Here is a 16,730-nt window from a genome sequence, read left to right as displayed (position 1 = left end):
GGAGTCTGGCATTACGAACTCCACAGAACCATATTGGCTACACTGAGTACTGGGAAGTTTGGTATCAAACGTCTCCGCACAATAAACCCACACTCATGCCAGTGTGGGATTTATTGAGAAATGCACACAGAGGGCACCTTAGAGATGCCCCCTGTATGTTAGCTGAACTACTAGTGCAAAGCTGACCGGTCTGTGCCAGCCTGCCACTTCCAGACAAGTTTCTGACCACATGGGGTGAGTGCCTTTCTGCACTCTGTGGTCAGAAACAAAGCATGTCATGGGTGGAGGTGCTTCACACCTCCCCCTGCAGGAACTGTAACACCAGGCAGTGAGCCTCAAAGGCTCAAGCCTGGTATTATAGTGCCCCAGGGAACTCCAGCTAGTGGAAATGCCCCCCCCCCCCCCCCCCCCCCCCCGGATGAGCATCTATAATGCGAAAAACAATGAGGAGTCAGCCCCTCAGCCAGGTCCACCACTAAGGTGACCAGAGCTGAAGTGACCCCCCCCCCTTGAGAAATCCTCCATCTTGCTTTGGAGGATTAGAACCAATAGAGATAGGGATGTGCCCTCCTCTCCAGAGGGAGTGGGCACAACGAGGGTGTAGCCACCCTTAGGGACAGTAGCCATTGGCTAATGCCCTCTAACCCTACCATACCCCTAAATTTAGTATTTAGGGGCAACCCTGAACCCAGCTCTTCAGATTCATGACGACCTCGCAAGAAAAAGGACTTCTGAGCTGAAAACCCAGCAGAGAAGAGAAGGAGGCAACAACTGACTTGGGCCCAGCCCTATTGGCCTGTCTCCTGCTTCAAAGACACCGCAACCGAAAAGTGACACGTTCTACAGGACCAGCGACCCCTGAAAAGCCTCCACAGGACTGTCTGCAACACCGATGATCAAGAACTCCTGTGGGCAGCGGCTCTGCCCAACCAGAAGAAACAACATCCATCTTTAAAGGGACTCCCACCTCATTTCAGAAGCGTGAGTCCCCACCATTCTGCACCCGAAGCCTCCGGCCCATGTCCAGAGAAACCAATGATCCAGAGAGGACCCCCAGGCGATTCCGATGTTTCCACCCTGGGCTGACCTCTCTGTACCCTCACGACGCCGTCTGCAGAGGGAATTCCGAGGACCCCCCTGACTGCGCCTGCCTGGGATGAAGATATCCGTCGCCTGGAGAAGCACTGCACCCACAGCCGCCAGGCCTGTGAGAAACCGCACACCAGTGCAGCAATGACCAGAAAACGGCCCTCACCCTTGCCCAGTCGGTGGCTTGCCCAAGAGGCCTTCCTGTGCCCTGCCTGCAGCACCTAAGTGACCCCGGGTCCCTCTATAGAGTTCTATTGAGAACCCAAAGCCCTGTTTGCACACTGCACCCGGCCGCCTCCGTGCCACTGAGGGTGTGGTTTTTGTGCCTACTTGGGGCCCCTCCAGTACTCCTCCAACCCGCCCGCCCCCCGGTCTGCCCTCCGACAATGAGGGTACTTACCTGCAAGCAGACTGGAACCGGAGTACCCCCTGTCTCCATAGGCGCCTATGTTACTTTGGCTCCTGTTTGACCTCTGCACCTGACGGGCCCTGTGTTGCTGGTGCTGGATGCTTGGGGTTGCCTTGAACTCCCAACGGTGGGCTACCTATGCCCCGGAGACTGAACCCGTAAGTGTGGTACTTACCTCAGAAACTGTACTTTACTTACCTCCCCCAGGAACTGTTGAAAATTGCACAGTGTCCACTTTTAAAAATAGCTTTTTGCCATTTTAATGAAAACTATGTACAATATTGATTTGATTCAAAGTCCTAACTAATACTATGCAAAGTACCTTTCATTTAATCTTGTGTTTCTAAAAATAAACAAAAAAATATTTTTCTATATAAAAAAATTATTGGTCTGGAGTTAGTCATTGAGTGTATGTTTCTCTTATTGGTTGTGTGTGTACAACAAATGCTTAACACTACTCTCTGACAACCCTAACTGCTTGACCACACTACCACAAATAGAGCATTAGTACTATCTAGTATTGCCTTTGTCAAGCCTCTTGGGGAACCCCTGGACTGTGCAAAATATATCTCATTTTGATATAGTATATACAGAGCCAGCTTCCTACAATTCTGAACTATAATTGATGTGTAAAAAAATCTATCAGAGAAAGATGGTAGGTTTGTTTTTTTAATTATACATGCACAGAAATGCATTCCGCATAAAGGCATGCATATAAGGTGCACAAAGATCTATTCATAAAGATCAACAAACTTACAATCACGCAAGAATCATCAAATTCAGGCACCCAACACATTGAAATGGGCACATAACAGCCATGCACAAACAGAAACAAACAATAATCAATACTTTCAAAAGCACAGCTGATTCAGACAGGCAACAACAACACATGCATAATCAGACTTTAAAGAATAATTGCACTCAAAAGGTGCATTCATACATACAATGCATTCTTCATTAAAGCAAACAAATACATGTAAGAATCAACACATTCAAAAGTACAGAACATTCACACAGGCATACAAACATGGATGCATGCAGGCAGGCATACAACCGCCCATGCAGACAAACAGACATTTAAGAATCGTCGCATTCACATGTACAATGCATTCAGACGAGCAAACAAGTGCCCATGTATACAAACAGATAATCATACACGAATCAACACATTTAAATATACAACTGATTTAGACAGGAAAACAAGAACTTATGCACACTGACATACATGCAAGAATGACAGCATTAGGATGAACAATGCATTCGGACAGAGATAGAAGAACCCATGCATGCAGACAGACATACAAGAATCAGCACAGTTAGGCAAACTACACATTCAGGCAATATTCCAGCACACATTGCCCACAAACGGACAAACATACAAGAATCCACACACTGATTCAGATAGGCGCACAAGAACCTATGCAAATAAACAGACGGGCATGTAAGAATTACAACACTCAGATAAACAGTGCATTCAGATAGGCATAAAAGGACCAATGCAGACAGACATACAAGAATCATTGCATTCAAATGTACAACGCCTTCAGAGAGGCATACAAGCAACCAGACAAATAGACACACAAGAATCATTGCATTTCAGACAGACAATGCACCCAGAGACGTAAAAGCACCCTTACACACTGACCAGGACACAAAAAGAACCTTGTGCAGCAGAGGACACAAAGTTGTCTTCGTCAGGAAAGCAAAGTGTGATTTGTACCAGGAGAGCCCAAGTTGTGGTGCATAAGGGAGAAAATTGATAATACACAAAAGAAGTAAAAGTGAGAGGTACAGCAGAGTGCAGAAGAGTGATATGCAGCAAGTGAGCATGTGGGTATGTGCAGGAGGTGAGCAAAGAATATTTGCAGCTGCTGATCACGAAGATAAGTGCAGCAAATTAGCACTATGTTATGTGCGGCTAGGAAGCATGGTGTTAGGCACCCTTGTATGCAAAGAATGACATATACACAAGGGAAGCACAGGGCCTTTTTTGTTTACGATTGTAACATGGCGATGGCCATATCAGAATAGTACAGAAAGAAAACAAAAATACGTCTGTAGTTCAAAAACGGATGCAAGCGGCTCAGCTGCACTTTCAGCTGTCAGCATGCATTAAAAAAAAAAACTAAACTATAGCCAGCAAGATGAGGAGTGGAGGGGGTAGCATCAAGGAATCGGGTAGGGGGTTGTGAAAACAGAGTGAGTGTTACAGAGGCAATGCGAAAAGAGCAGGGAGACATATGAACTCCCATGGAGAGACCAAAATTGGCCCCAAAGGATGCCTTGGAAGGATTTAACTTTGAGAAATCAAAATGCTGCTGGGCAAGACGAAAACAAGAGCAGGCAGTAAACCTGCTGAACTAAAAGCAGATAACTGTGATGCACAAAAAATGTAATTAAATCATGTTGGAAATGGCCCTTTCTACAGTGCCATCACCAAACTATTTGCCTTTTTCCCGCCCCTTTTTACTGAATTTGTTTTTGATGGCCATAGGACTCTGAGCACCTTGCCAGTGCCAACCAATGCTAAAGTGCAAGTGCTTCTCCCCCAAAACATGGTTTGATTAATATATCCACACATGACATAATTTATTCACGTATAAGTCCCCAGTATAGTGCATATCTGTGCCCATGGCCAGTAAAATGAATACTACCAGTGGGACTGCAGAGCTGCTTATGCCACCCACTCAAACAGCCCTTAAACGTATCCCTGGTCTGTCATTACAGAGCCTGTGTTGGCAGTTTACACAGCCATGTCAACATAGCATTTAAAACTTCTTGCGAAGCCTTAAACTCCTGTTTTATTACATATACATCATCCCTAAGGTAGGCCCTAGGTAGCCCAGAGGGAAGGGTGCCATGTAACTAAAAGGTAGGATATGTAATTTTAAGTTATACATGCCTGGTAGTGAAAAACTCCCAAATTCAATTTCCACTACTGTGAGGCCTCTCTCTCTCTCTCATGGGTTAACCTTGGGGATTTCTTATTACATTTAATAAGCTATAAGTCCTTATTGAGAAGGAGTAGCTCTATCATGGTTAGTACCTATGAAATTGTAATGACAAATCCTCCTTAATGGTGAAGTTGAATTTATTATTACAATTTTGAAAATGCCACTTTTAGAAAGTTGCCATTTTTCTGCTCTTAGCTTTGACTGCTTGCAGCTAGTCTCTAATACATGCCTGGGGTGTGGTGACTGCTGGTTTCATGCATTCTGTCTAGAACACCTCACACAAAGGAAGGGTAGGTGTGACTGAGTGGTAATCTGCATGTTGATGGGTCATTCTAGGCAGGGTGGGAGGGAGCAGCAAACACTTACACCTGAATAAGCTGTATCCTGCTCCGGCACAGAGGAATGATTGACCCCCTGTAGTGAGTCTGGAGCCAGGACATGAAGAAAGGACATTTTGCACTTCAAAGGCATAGCTGGGTATAAACACTGGACTTCTGACCCTACCAAACCAGTACACCTGTGGATACTCTGCCAGGAAGCACTGCTGTTATACTACAAGGAATGCTTCTCTGCTGGACTGCAGCTCTGGAGGAATTGCTCTTCTACTGTGCTGGCCTGCCTGCTGCCCCTAATGCTTGGGTGAGAAGGACTGACCTAACCCACGTGAACCAAGAGTGACTCCAAGGGCTCTTCTGCCTGCCCCCGGTTCTGACGTCCTAGGGACACCAAAAACTTTCAGCAACTCTACACCAACACCTGGGCTCTTGCCAACTGCGAGTCCTTCCTGCCATGCGGTGCCCATCCATTCCTGGGCCCTTAGGTTTTCCTGTTCTCAACCAATTAAATCCATGCATTGCTGTCTTTGTGCCGATCAGAACCGCCACATCTGTCCTCAATACATTGCTGATAACGCCAAGGACATCGCAACACCATTTGCACAGCTCAGGGTCGGAGCATGGGCTTTGCATTACCAGCTGCGTGGCTCCAAGACAATGCAGCGCCTTCATCATAAAGGGTTAGATTCCGCTGTTGTAGATCGAGGACATTGCATCAGTGTTTACGCAGCTTGATGTTGACGCATCAGCCTCCCTGCTCCTCGCATCGGATCTTCAACGTCGATGCAACCCTCCATACAGGGTACTTTTTTCAGCAGGACAAAGTTGGTCCCTTTAGTCGGCCTGCGCTCCATCGTGGTCGGCCTAAACTTTTGGACCTCACCCCATTTTAAGCATATGTTATGTATTAGAAACAATATGTCTCCATTTAGACAACTAAAGTTACAGCAGAGACAATGCACCAAACAGAACAGTGCAGCTTAAACTGTTAGGCCTCACTAATGATGCCAAAAAAAGATAGAAACATGCTTGGGGTTGCTTATCTTGCCATACAAAGTGACGTGGGCAAGTAATTGCGGCTAACTTCCCCTATTTAAAAACACTGAATTGCTTATGATTGGTCTCTCGGAGTGAAGGCATAGGCAAGTTAAAACAACAGAAATAAATGCACACGGAAATTACCAAAGGTTTAGGACGACTTAAGAACTTCTGTCCACCACTTGTCTGCTTAACGATATGCCAAAAAAGGTGATATGTGGGCCCAAATCTCACTACGACCTGGGGACTCATACCGCACCTCGATTACGCGGTACAACGAGGACGACACATAACCGAGGTTCTTGTGTCCCTGTTCCGAGAATAACAGACACATCTAGGAACGCGGTTTTCAATCATTGACTTGCAGTTAAGAAACGAATACAATCTGAAAGTGGTGGTTCTGTTGTGCAACTGGATCAACTCAGCCTAACAGTAATTAACTTCTGACGGAGAACCGTGAGCTCCTGATATTGTAAATATTTTGAAGGTACAAAGAGGGACAATTTGGAGAATAAGAAACTGGGGGACTTCAGTATTTTCCCCTTTGAATTCCATGTCAACAGATACAATTTTGGACATTTTGAGTTAAAAAATAATCTGGCATTTCCCTCCTGATTCGAGTCTGTTGGCGTGTATGGGATAACTCTACACCCGGAGATGCTTATCACCCCTACACCCAGGGAGCAGACCTCTCGAGATTGCCAAGCTTAAAAAATGAGTAGCCGTGTCAGTACAATGCATTCTGGGACTTGTGGTTCAGATGTTATGAGATAAACAGGACTACATAGCCCAGAACAACAAATCCTGCGCTGGTTAAGCTCCTCAAAGGTTGGTAAATGGAAACTGGGTGAGGTGTGAGACAGGTAGCAGCCCTACCCCAGGTGCAGTTTCACCTGCTTCAACATTCGCGAGATGAACAGGCGTGAACCGGACAGAAAACAACGCCACATGTTAACAAAGCACGTGCATACACGCCAGCCCTCCCGAATAAAATAGAATATTCCCGAAAGAGGCCGTTACCTCCCCCTCCCGGAAAAGGAGCGCATAAATCTGCTCGCCTCAGCCTCGGTACCGACTCAAACCGACCTCCCTGCCTGAAGCTGTCCGAGCACTTCCGTCAGTGAAGGCCTGGGGAGCCAATAGGAGAGCCGCTTCGCAAAGATTGACAGGCTAAAGGGCGTAACAAGGCAGATCTAAATGGTTGAATTAAGAACGCGCTAGACTGCAAGATCCGCCTATCACAAGATGGCGTCTCGCGCACCGGATGTACTTGACGATCCTTCCGGAAGTGGTTGTCCAGCTGTGCATAACCTGCTGTCATGGTTATAGCGGGCGACAAGGCGTCAGTCTTGTGAGGTGGGAGAACCCGGGGTTAAGGGACCCGCGCCCCTCACATCAGCTGACAAGAGAAGAACAAGCATTTGCAATGCAATGGGTCTCGCATATTTCGAACAAGTTAATTGTCATGTTTTGAGAACAGCGCCCACGAGAAAGGAAAAAATAAAAAAAGAGTGAAAACTGATAAAAGACGACTTAACCAAATTAAATAAAGTTAGCTCTGAAAAATAAAACTTTGCAATTTTATGCCTGCTGGGTAAATTTTTGCCAGTCATAAGGCTTCTGTTTGCGGGGCACTCAGAACAAAATAGTACCTGGATCATGTCGGGAGCAGCGGATGGGCACTAATTAAGTTGAAATTAATTAGTGCTTGAGACCTGCTCCACACCGAGGAACGAAAATGATGCCAGACATGCCTTGACGAATTACGAGGCTGTAAAGAAGTGGCACGCAAACCAACAAATGGTGAACAGGCATATTCCAAGTCCTTGACTGATCAAAACTGCGTCTCGCATACGAGACACATGCACATGCACTCACAGGCTCGCCCTAAAAAATATAAAATGACAGTAATGGTGCCAGCCATGATGTTTTGTAAAGGTGCAAGAAGAAATGCCCCTTGGTCCCCAGTCTACCCCCACACACCTGTCGTGGAGGGGGCGGTGGGGGGGGGGGCAGAAATATGGGTAGACCGTAAGTCTTAATGGAGGCCACTCACAAGGAGCAGAACCCAGACTGGACAGGGTTAATGCAAGGGATAAGGGAATGCAGGAAGATACTGGGCAGTGGAGTGGGACACTGGACGAGCTCAGTCATAAATTTAACTATAGGAATATGGCCTTGAGGGTGGAGGGTATTTAACTTCAGCTGCCTGGCACCTGGCCCTCTTTCTCCTGGGGATTCTGCAGAAAAGCCTCTTAGTTCAGCGATTTGAGCTAATCTTTAGTCCTTGATTATCAGCTAACAAATCTGTTTTATGACTAATATGACTAATGCCATTACCGGAAGCATTATACCCCAAATAATCTACTTCGTTCTTCAAAGCTTGAATTTTAAATGGGACAAAGTCATACCTTGTTCACTCAACATCTGTAGAGCTTCTTTGTAGGATTTCTTTGTGCTCTTGAATGTCCACGGATAAATCACTTCTTGAAACTCACTCCCTTGAATATAGCTTATTCATCAATATACAAAAGATACTGCCTAAAGATGCCAGCACAATCTTTCGATGCCTCCGATAACACCTGATGGTATGACAACTTCAGGTCTAAATAGGTTGAAGACCCAAACTCTTCTTGCATTTTTTGTATTTTTGGAAATGGATGACAATATTTTTGGTGGATGAGCAGAAATTGCCAAAAGGCCAAACGTTCTCAGACTTTCAGACTTTTTTTTCCCTACATCCACGACAGAAACCGATTCTGATGAGTAAATTGGTTCTATTATCGCATCAGCAAATAGGGTATGAAGCTATTTTTGTTGAGTTACACTTAAAACGAAGTGGAACTGGCTAAACTTTGTGTTTCGATCAAATGGTTTCTTCTTTTGATTTCATCACATGCTCAAAGGTTTTCACACACCCAATCCTGAATTCAAAGACTTCCTTGTATTTGTTCAAAATGTTAACAATGCTATTATCATAACTTACAATTGACAAAATTGCCATCTCGTATTAAGCAATGTGGCACTAAGAACCAGTCCTTTAACTAATGTCCAGCCGTCCCACATCATGCAAGCCCACAATGTCATGTTCTTTCTCTGCCACGTATAATTTGGTTTCAATCGAAAGCCCCTAGAACTCCAACTTATCCACAGAGTATCCTAGTATTTCATGTCTTGCTCACCAGAAGCTACCAGACTGACAGGATTCAGTCATATGCTTCTCAGATCACTTAACACCATATGTTACTTTGGACAAAATACTCATAAGTGATCTGGAGTCAGCCATTATATTCAAGGAGACCACCAAAATGTACAATTACCTGTCATTTTTTGAACCTCGTACTATTGTGTTTCATACTTTTTTCTTCGATAGTTAAGAACCAAATTACTAACTACCTACTGGTCAAGCTCCTCACAATTCCCTTTAAGTGTTCCAGCATTTTTACTATTTTTACATACATTCCGGAAACGCCCTACTTTCTTGCACTTGATACAAAGCTACCTAAAGCAGGACATTTGGCCTTTTGAGCCATACACATATAACTAGCACTCGTCTTTGTATCATTCTTACATTTTCTCTCTGTCACTCAAGACAGACACAGCACTGGAACAACTTGAGACTTCTAAGGTTTAGCGGAATCATTAGAGAGCTCACCTTAGCAATGTCTAAAATGTGATGGAGTGAGATTCCTACACACAAACCATCTTTCCTGTATCTTTTATGAGAAGCAATGGAAGGCAAATTGGTCAGATAAGTGTAAATAGTTCTACAAATTCACACCTGGGTGCGAATATTATCCATGCCATAATCCATTCTTCAACCGTTTCAAGTGAACTCAAGTTTCTCACAAATAAACTCTTCCTCTCCAGCATGACATTAGGTTCTTCCATTAAACCCCTCTACAATTCACTTTATTGTTTCTTTGTAGTCACCCTTAGGGGGTGCAATCTCAGGCAAATTGTCAAAAAAGTATTTTGCCATGTGTTATGTGTTGGTTCTTAGTGCGTTCCGAGAATGCAGGCGTCTAAACATTCTGGAGAAGTCCGTTATTCCCTTCTCTCCTGGTTGGCTGGACACTAGGTCGCGTTAAGGAATAAAGTTGGTGTTTTAACCTACCTCTGCTGTGGATCCATATTCTTTCTTCACAAGTTCCATCACTCTGGTTCATTGTACACCATAATTCCAGAAAGTCTTTTTAAACGCCATTGGAGGAAAGAAAAATTATTACCAAAAGATATATCCCCCGGTGGATACCAAGGGGTAGAAATTCGATTGCTTGGTTATATGTTGAAAGAAATTCGGTTTGGAAAGAGGAAAGTTCTTGGGAAAATTTATGTGGCTGTTGAGGGTCCGACTATCCTGGGATGGATGCATCAATTTGATCTCAACATCGTCAGCAGTCCCAGAGCGTCCAGTCAAGTTTTGTTGGTAGATAACATACAATTGGAAGACATTTTGGAGGGTGCCAAGGAGGTGTTTGAGAAAGAGTTAGGATGCTTGAAAGGTTACGTGCATAAGATAGTGTTGAGAGATGATGCTCACCCTATTCAACACAAGGTTCGCAAGATACCATTTGTAGTGAGGGAGGAAGTCAAGAAAGTAATAAGCAACATGTTGGTGGAGGGTACTATTGAACCTATTGAGGTCTCCCCATGGATTTCTCCGGTTGTTATTACACGGAAATCAGATGGGAAGGTGAGGTTGTGTGTGGACTTAAGGTCTGTGAATCAGAACATTGTGGTGGATACTTACCCCTTGCCTAATATTAATGAATTGTTAACAGCGATAAAAAATGGTAGGTTTTTCTCGAAATTAGATTTGAGAAGTGCCTACCATCAGATTAGACTCTATCCTGAATCCAAACATATTACAGCGTTTGTCACTCCAGAAGGCACCTTCCAATTTACCCGTATGCCCTTTGGTCTGGCATCCGCTGCGAGTGTGTTTCAACGCATGATGGGCCGGATGTTTGGAGATGTTAAGGATGCATTATTCTTTCAGGATGATATACTTGTGATGGGTGAAACTGTTGATGATCATAATGTCACACTTAGGAAAGTACTCAAGATCATTGGAGAAGCTGGCTTAAGTTTAAATAAGGAGAAATGCACTTTCTTAGTTGAAGAAATTGACCTAATAGGGTACTCTATTGCTAAAGGGAGTATCAAACCAAAGAAAAGTCTTTTGGAGGCCATTAGGTTGGCACCGGCACCAGCTAACAAAGATCAATTGAGGTTTTTTTTGGGACTTGTGGAGTACTACTCCAAGTTTGTAGATAAGTTTTCAAGTAAAACTGAGGATTTAAGAAAATTGTTGAGGAGTGGGAGTAAGTTTTGTTGGTCTGGTGAGCAGATGAGTTGCTTTGACAAAATCAAAGATGAGATTTGTGGAGCAGGTATTTTAACGGCTTTTGACTTTAAGTTGCACCCTATCTTGACTGTAGATGCCAGTGGTACTGGGTTAGGGGCAGTATTATCACAAGTACATGGGAGTCAAGAGAAGACAGTCACGTTTGCATCTCGAACTTTAACACAGACGGAGCGGAACTATTCTGTTATTGAACGGGAGGCCTTGGCGGCTGTCTGGGGTACAGAATATTTCAGAACGTATTTGTGGGGGTTAGAATTTACCCAGAGGAGTGATCACTAACCATTGTTAAGGATATTGTCTGCTGGTGGTGCGGGGAAGGGGTCAGCAAGGTTGGCCAGACTTTCTGCAAGGTTGCAAGAGTATTTGTACCGTGTTGAGTATGTCCAAGGTTGGAAAAATGTCCAGGCTGATTGTCTGTCCAAATTGTCCCTTGACTGGGAGAAAGTGGATGCCCAATCGGTAAAGTGTTGTGATACAGACAATGCTGTAGCTTCCATTTGTGATGTGGTCGAGTGGGGCTTGGGCACATTTATGCTGGAGGAATGGAAGAGTTTGATGGCAGCAGATGATTGTCTTAAGTGTGTCTTTAAACTAGTTTCCTTAGGGGCTAGAAGGGAGAGTTCGCTTCCGTTGTCAGTTAGACCATTTTTGGATGTGTTGGATGAATTGTCATGTTGTGGGGACAGCGTATTGATGCAGGGGGAACGTTTTGTTCCACCAGTTGGATTGAGGTTTAAACTATTTTCCCTAGCTCATGAGGGTCACTTGGGCCAAGGGATGACAAGTAGGAGATTGAAAGAGTTTTTTTTGCGGCCAGGTTTAGATGGTCAGGTTAAGGGTTGGGTTGAGCAGTGTAGACTGTGCAAGGAGAGTGAAAAGAGGTTGAAGGTTGGAGTGGGCAGGGTGGAAGGACACATTGAAGATCCTGGGAAGCCCTGGCACACAATTTGTTTAGATTTTATTGGTCCACTATTGGAACTTCCTCTTCAAATGTGTTTCGCTGTAGTGGTGGTGGATGTACACTCAAGATGGTTGGTGGTTAGGGTTTGTACGTGATGTGACCACGGCTACGACCATAAAAGTTTTGGAGGACATTTTTATGGAAGAAGGTATTCCTATGGTTCTTATTACGGACAATGGCACTCGATTAACGTCGAATGAGATGTGTTTGTTTCTGAAGAATTGTGGAGTGCGTCGCACCAGGACGTCCCTGTATTACCCACAAGGTAATGGAATTGTAGAGAGAATCAACAGATTAATCAAGGGGATGGTACAGCTAGCTCTTGCTAATCATTGTTGTGTGAGGAAAATGATGGTTGATGTGGTACGAGCCTATCGTTCCACAATTCACATTGTTACTGGAAAGTCTCCTTTCAAAGTGATGAGGGGGCGATCAATGGGATCAAAATTGATTCCCCCCTGGCTTCAGGAGTGGCTTGCTTCAGGTGGAGGCAAGATGTTGTGTGGTGACAAAGTTGCGTTCCCTCATCACAATCATGGATTGAAGGTGGGAGACTGGGTCAAGATCAAGTCAGGTAGAGTCAAGGGTGGTGTTTCGAAATTTAGAGGCCCTTTTTGTGTGAAGAAGGTGGGAAGGTTTCAAGTTGAGGTTGAAGGTGGGGAGAAGTGGAATGTGAGGAATGTGGCCTTGTATCAGAGGGGTGGAAGGTGTGCCCGAAGTCAAGAGGAGGAAGAATGCTCTAGGTCCTTCTTCTTGGGGAATGAGAGTAGGATGGATGTTGTTTCTGGAGCATCCACCTTTGGTGAGTGTGATGGGACTTGTGAAGAAGCTGGAGAGTGTGAGATACAAAGTACAAGTGCAATTCAAGAGGGTGAGAAACCTCAAGCGGTGATATCTATTCATAAACAACCAATGAGAGTTCATAAGTGTCCTGAATATCTGAAGGACTATGTTATGAAGTAATTTTCTTGTTTTAAATTATTGCTTTATTGTTTAAATTTTTCTTATTTGTTACTCAATATGAAGACAGGAGGATATGTTATGTGTTGGTTCTTAGTGCGTTCCGAGAATGCAGGCGTCTAAACATTCTGGAGAAGTCCGTTATTCCCTTCTCTCCAGGGTGGCTGGACGCTAGGTCGCATTAAGGAATAAAGTTGGTGTTTTAACCTACCTCTGCTGTGGATCCATATTCTTTCTTCACATCACCATGTCATGTCATCTAACTAACTAAACAGAAAAGCTTTCTTTCAGGCATAAAATATTTCACATCAAAAGATACATGATATTTTTCAAAAGAGGAATGATACTGTTTAATTTTAAACTGGGTTTTGCAAAAATAAATTGAGTTGATAGTAATTCTGTCTGTTTGCCGGAAAGGCTGTGTATGTTAAAGCCACCTGCGAAATAGGTAGCAAACGAGGAGTTTGAAGGTGCCACAATTGCTACTATTTTCTCACACTCTCAAATCAAGTGTCAGTGTGGCAGATATGAACTTTGGAGAATTTCATTAGAAAATGTAATTTTCACGGTCAAGTCATAGCAAAACAGCTGTTTTTCTTTTTATTAAGGAAAGTTTCTTCAGCTCTCTGAAATATTTCGTACCCAATATTTCTATAGCTAAATTGGAGCATGTCAAGGTAATCTGCCTGCTGTCCCCTGCTGCCTGACATGTTAGACACGTGAACACGTTCTTGTACGAGGCGTCTCAAGCTTGTAAGTTTCGATCATGGTCTATATTCTGCACATCTGTAATGTGCGAACTGACGCACATACGTGTTAAGTGGTAACATGTCTCTTGTGACACGTAAACTTCCTTTGACGCAGTGCCACTTGTAGAATAAGTGACATACAGGGCACTGGCATTCAGCTTTTCAATAACAGACACAGTCCTGCATCTCGGGGTCAAGACTCTTGCTTGGAACACACAATCACGCTCTGACACAAGTCGGTACCGTTGCAAATGGCATATTTTAGCAACCTCCATCAAAAGATAATGGTGGCATTCTAATGCTTAAGAAATTAAACAAATTTAAAACAGGCAAGTATGTCTTTATGTAGCAGCATACCCTCTGGTTGCCCCCTCAATGAATCTTTCATAGTAGATGAAAATTACATTGCTCTGAAGAAATAATTTTCGGTGAAACCTCGTCGAATTGTTGTGAAGAGCTGTGAGAAGCTATGTTATGTACTTGTATACAAAGCCTCCAAAATCAGTGGATTATTTAAGCCAATAACGTACAAGGTCCACAAGAGGTAAGACACAGCCCCATATCCCAGCTGTTGCACAGAGGCCCTCTAAGTCAGGAATCAGGCACCTCCTGGACACCAGTGGAACAGTCAGACCTCACAATGAATTAACACTTAACTTATGAAAGAATGCACTAGGGATGAGCAATATATGGATTATAACTAGTTATATCAAGTTCTGAAATGAAGGTGGTTTGTAGACAGGTCTATATTTTTGAAAGGAGATTGAGGGGTGTAGGAGGGTACCCTCTTTCTTGGCATGGTTACCTACATTTTCTGCCTGTCGGTGTGTTTGACTGTGTTCATTGGCATCCTGCTAACCAGGACCCCTGTGATTATGCTCTTTCCCTTCTAACTTGGTAACTAGTACCATTTTCACCCCACATTTGGCATAATGGAGCCCTCATGTAAGTCCCTAGTATATGGTACCCAGGATATGGGGTACCAGGAGATCCCCATGGGCTGCAGCATGTATTATGCCACCCACAGGGAACCCTTGCAAAGGGTTCTGCAGTCCTGCCATTGCAGTCTGTGTGAAACAGGTGCATGCACACCTTTCACTACAGGTCACTAAGTCACCTCCATAGTAGGCCCTCCTAGCCCAGAGGGCAGGGTGCAAGTACCTGTCTGTGAGGGCACCTCTGCACTAGCAGAGGTGCCCCCATAAACTCCAGTGCCATTTTGTAGGAAGTTGGCTCTGTATGCACTATTTCAAAGTAAGGAATAGTATGCACAGAGTCCAAGGGTTCCCCTTAGAGGTAAGATAGTGGCAAAAAGAGATAATACTAATGCTCTATTTTGTGGTAGTGTGGTCGAGCAGTAGGCTTATCCAAGGAGTAGTGTTAAGCATTTGTTGTACATACACATAGACAATAAATGAGGTACACACACTCAGAGACAAATCCAGCCAATAGGTTTTTATATAGAAAAATATATTTTCTTAGTTTATTTTAAGAACCACAGGTTCACATTCTACATGTAATATCTCATTCGAAAGGTATTGCAGGTAAGTACTTTAGGAACTTCAAATCATCAAAATTGCATGTATACTTTTCAAGTTATTCACAAATAGCTGTTTTAAAAGTGGACACAGTGCAATTTTCACAGTTCCTAGGGGAGGTAAGTATTTGTTAGGTTAACCAGGTAAGTAAGACACTTACAGGGCTTAGTTCTTGGTCCAAGGTAGCCCACCGTTGGGGGTTCAGAGCAACCCCAAAGTCACCACACCAGCAGCTCAGGGCCGGTCAGGTGCAGAGTTCAAAGTGGTGCCCAAAACGCATAGGCTAGAATGGAGAGAAGGGGGTGCCCCGGTTCCGGTCTGCTTGCAGGTAAGTACCCGCGTCTTCGGAGGGCAGACCAGGGGGGTTTTGTAGGGCACCGGGGGGGGACACAAGTCCACACAGAAATTTCACCCTCAGCGGCGCGGGGGCGGCCGGGTGCAGTGTAGAAACAAGCGTCGGGTTCGCAATGTTAGTCTATGAGAGATCTCGGGATCTCTTCAGCGCTGCAGGCAGGCAAGGGGGGGGTTCCTCGGGGAAACCTCCACTTGGGCAAGGGAGAGGGACTCCTGGGGGTCACTTCTCCAGTGAAAGTCCGGTCCTTCAGGTCCTGGGGGCTGCGGGTGCAGGGTCTCTCCCAGGCGTCGGGACTTTAGGTTCAAAGAGTCGCGGTCAGGGGAAGCCTCGGGATTCCCTCTGCAGGCGGCGCTGTGGGGGCTCAGGGGGGACAGGTTTTGGTACTCACAGTATCAGAGTAGTCCTGGGGTCCCTCCTGAGGTGTTGGATCGCCACCAGCCGAGTCGGGGTCGCCGGGTGCAGTGTTGTAAGTCTCACGCTTCTTGCGGGGAGCTTGCAGGGTTCTTTAAAGCTGCTGGAAACAAAGTTGCAGCTTTTCTTGGAGCAGGTCCGCTGTCCTCGGGAGTTTCTTGTCTTTTCGAAGCAGGGGCAGTCCTCAGAGGATGTCGAGGTCGCTGGTCCCTTTGGAAGGCGTCGCTGGAGCAGGATCTTTGGAAGGCAGGAGACAGGCCGGTGAGTTTCTGGAGCCAAGGCAGTTGTCGTCTTCTGGTCTTCCGCTGCAGGGGTTTTCAGCTGGGCAGTCCTTCTTCTTGTAGTTGCAGGAATCTAATTTTCTAGGGTTCAGGGTAGCCCTTAAATACTAAATTTAAGGGCGTGTTTAGGTCTGGGGGGTTAGTAGCCAATGGCTACTAGCCCTGAGGGTGGGTACACCCTCTTTGTGCCTCCTCCCAAGGGGAGGGGGTCACAATCCTAACCCTATTGGGGGAATCCTCCATCTGCAAGATGGAGGATTTCTAAAAGTTAGAGTCACT

At 44.9% G+C, this 16,730-nt stretch overlaps 1 protein-coding gene across 2 annotated transcripts in view; it reads right to left on the bottom strand.

Moving 5' to 3' along the window:
- Positions 1-7,104, bottom strand: part of LOC138267477 (uncharacterized) — a 229,616-nt gene extending 222,512 nt beyond the window's left edge. For both annotated transcript variants that reach the window (XM_069216446.1, XM_069216445.1), the window contains exon 1: positions 6,846-7,104. The gene's annotated coding sequence lies outside the window, so the exon portion shown is untranslated. The remainder of the gene's footprint in view (positions 1-6,845) is intronic.
- Between the last annotated feature and the right edge of the window lie 9,626 nt (positions 7,105-16,730).

This window comes from Pleurodeles waltl, chromosome 12 (assembly GCF_031143425.1).
Source record: "Pleurodeles waltl isolate 20211129_DDA chromosome 12, aPleWal1.hap1.20221129, whole genome shotgun sequence".
NCBI lineage: Eukaryota > Metazoa > Chordata > Amphibia > Caudata > Salamandridae > Pleurodeles > Pleurodeles waltl.
This window is presented reverse-complemented; position numbering and strand designations above follow the sequence as displayed.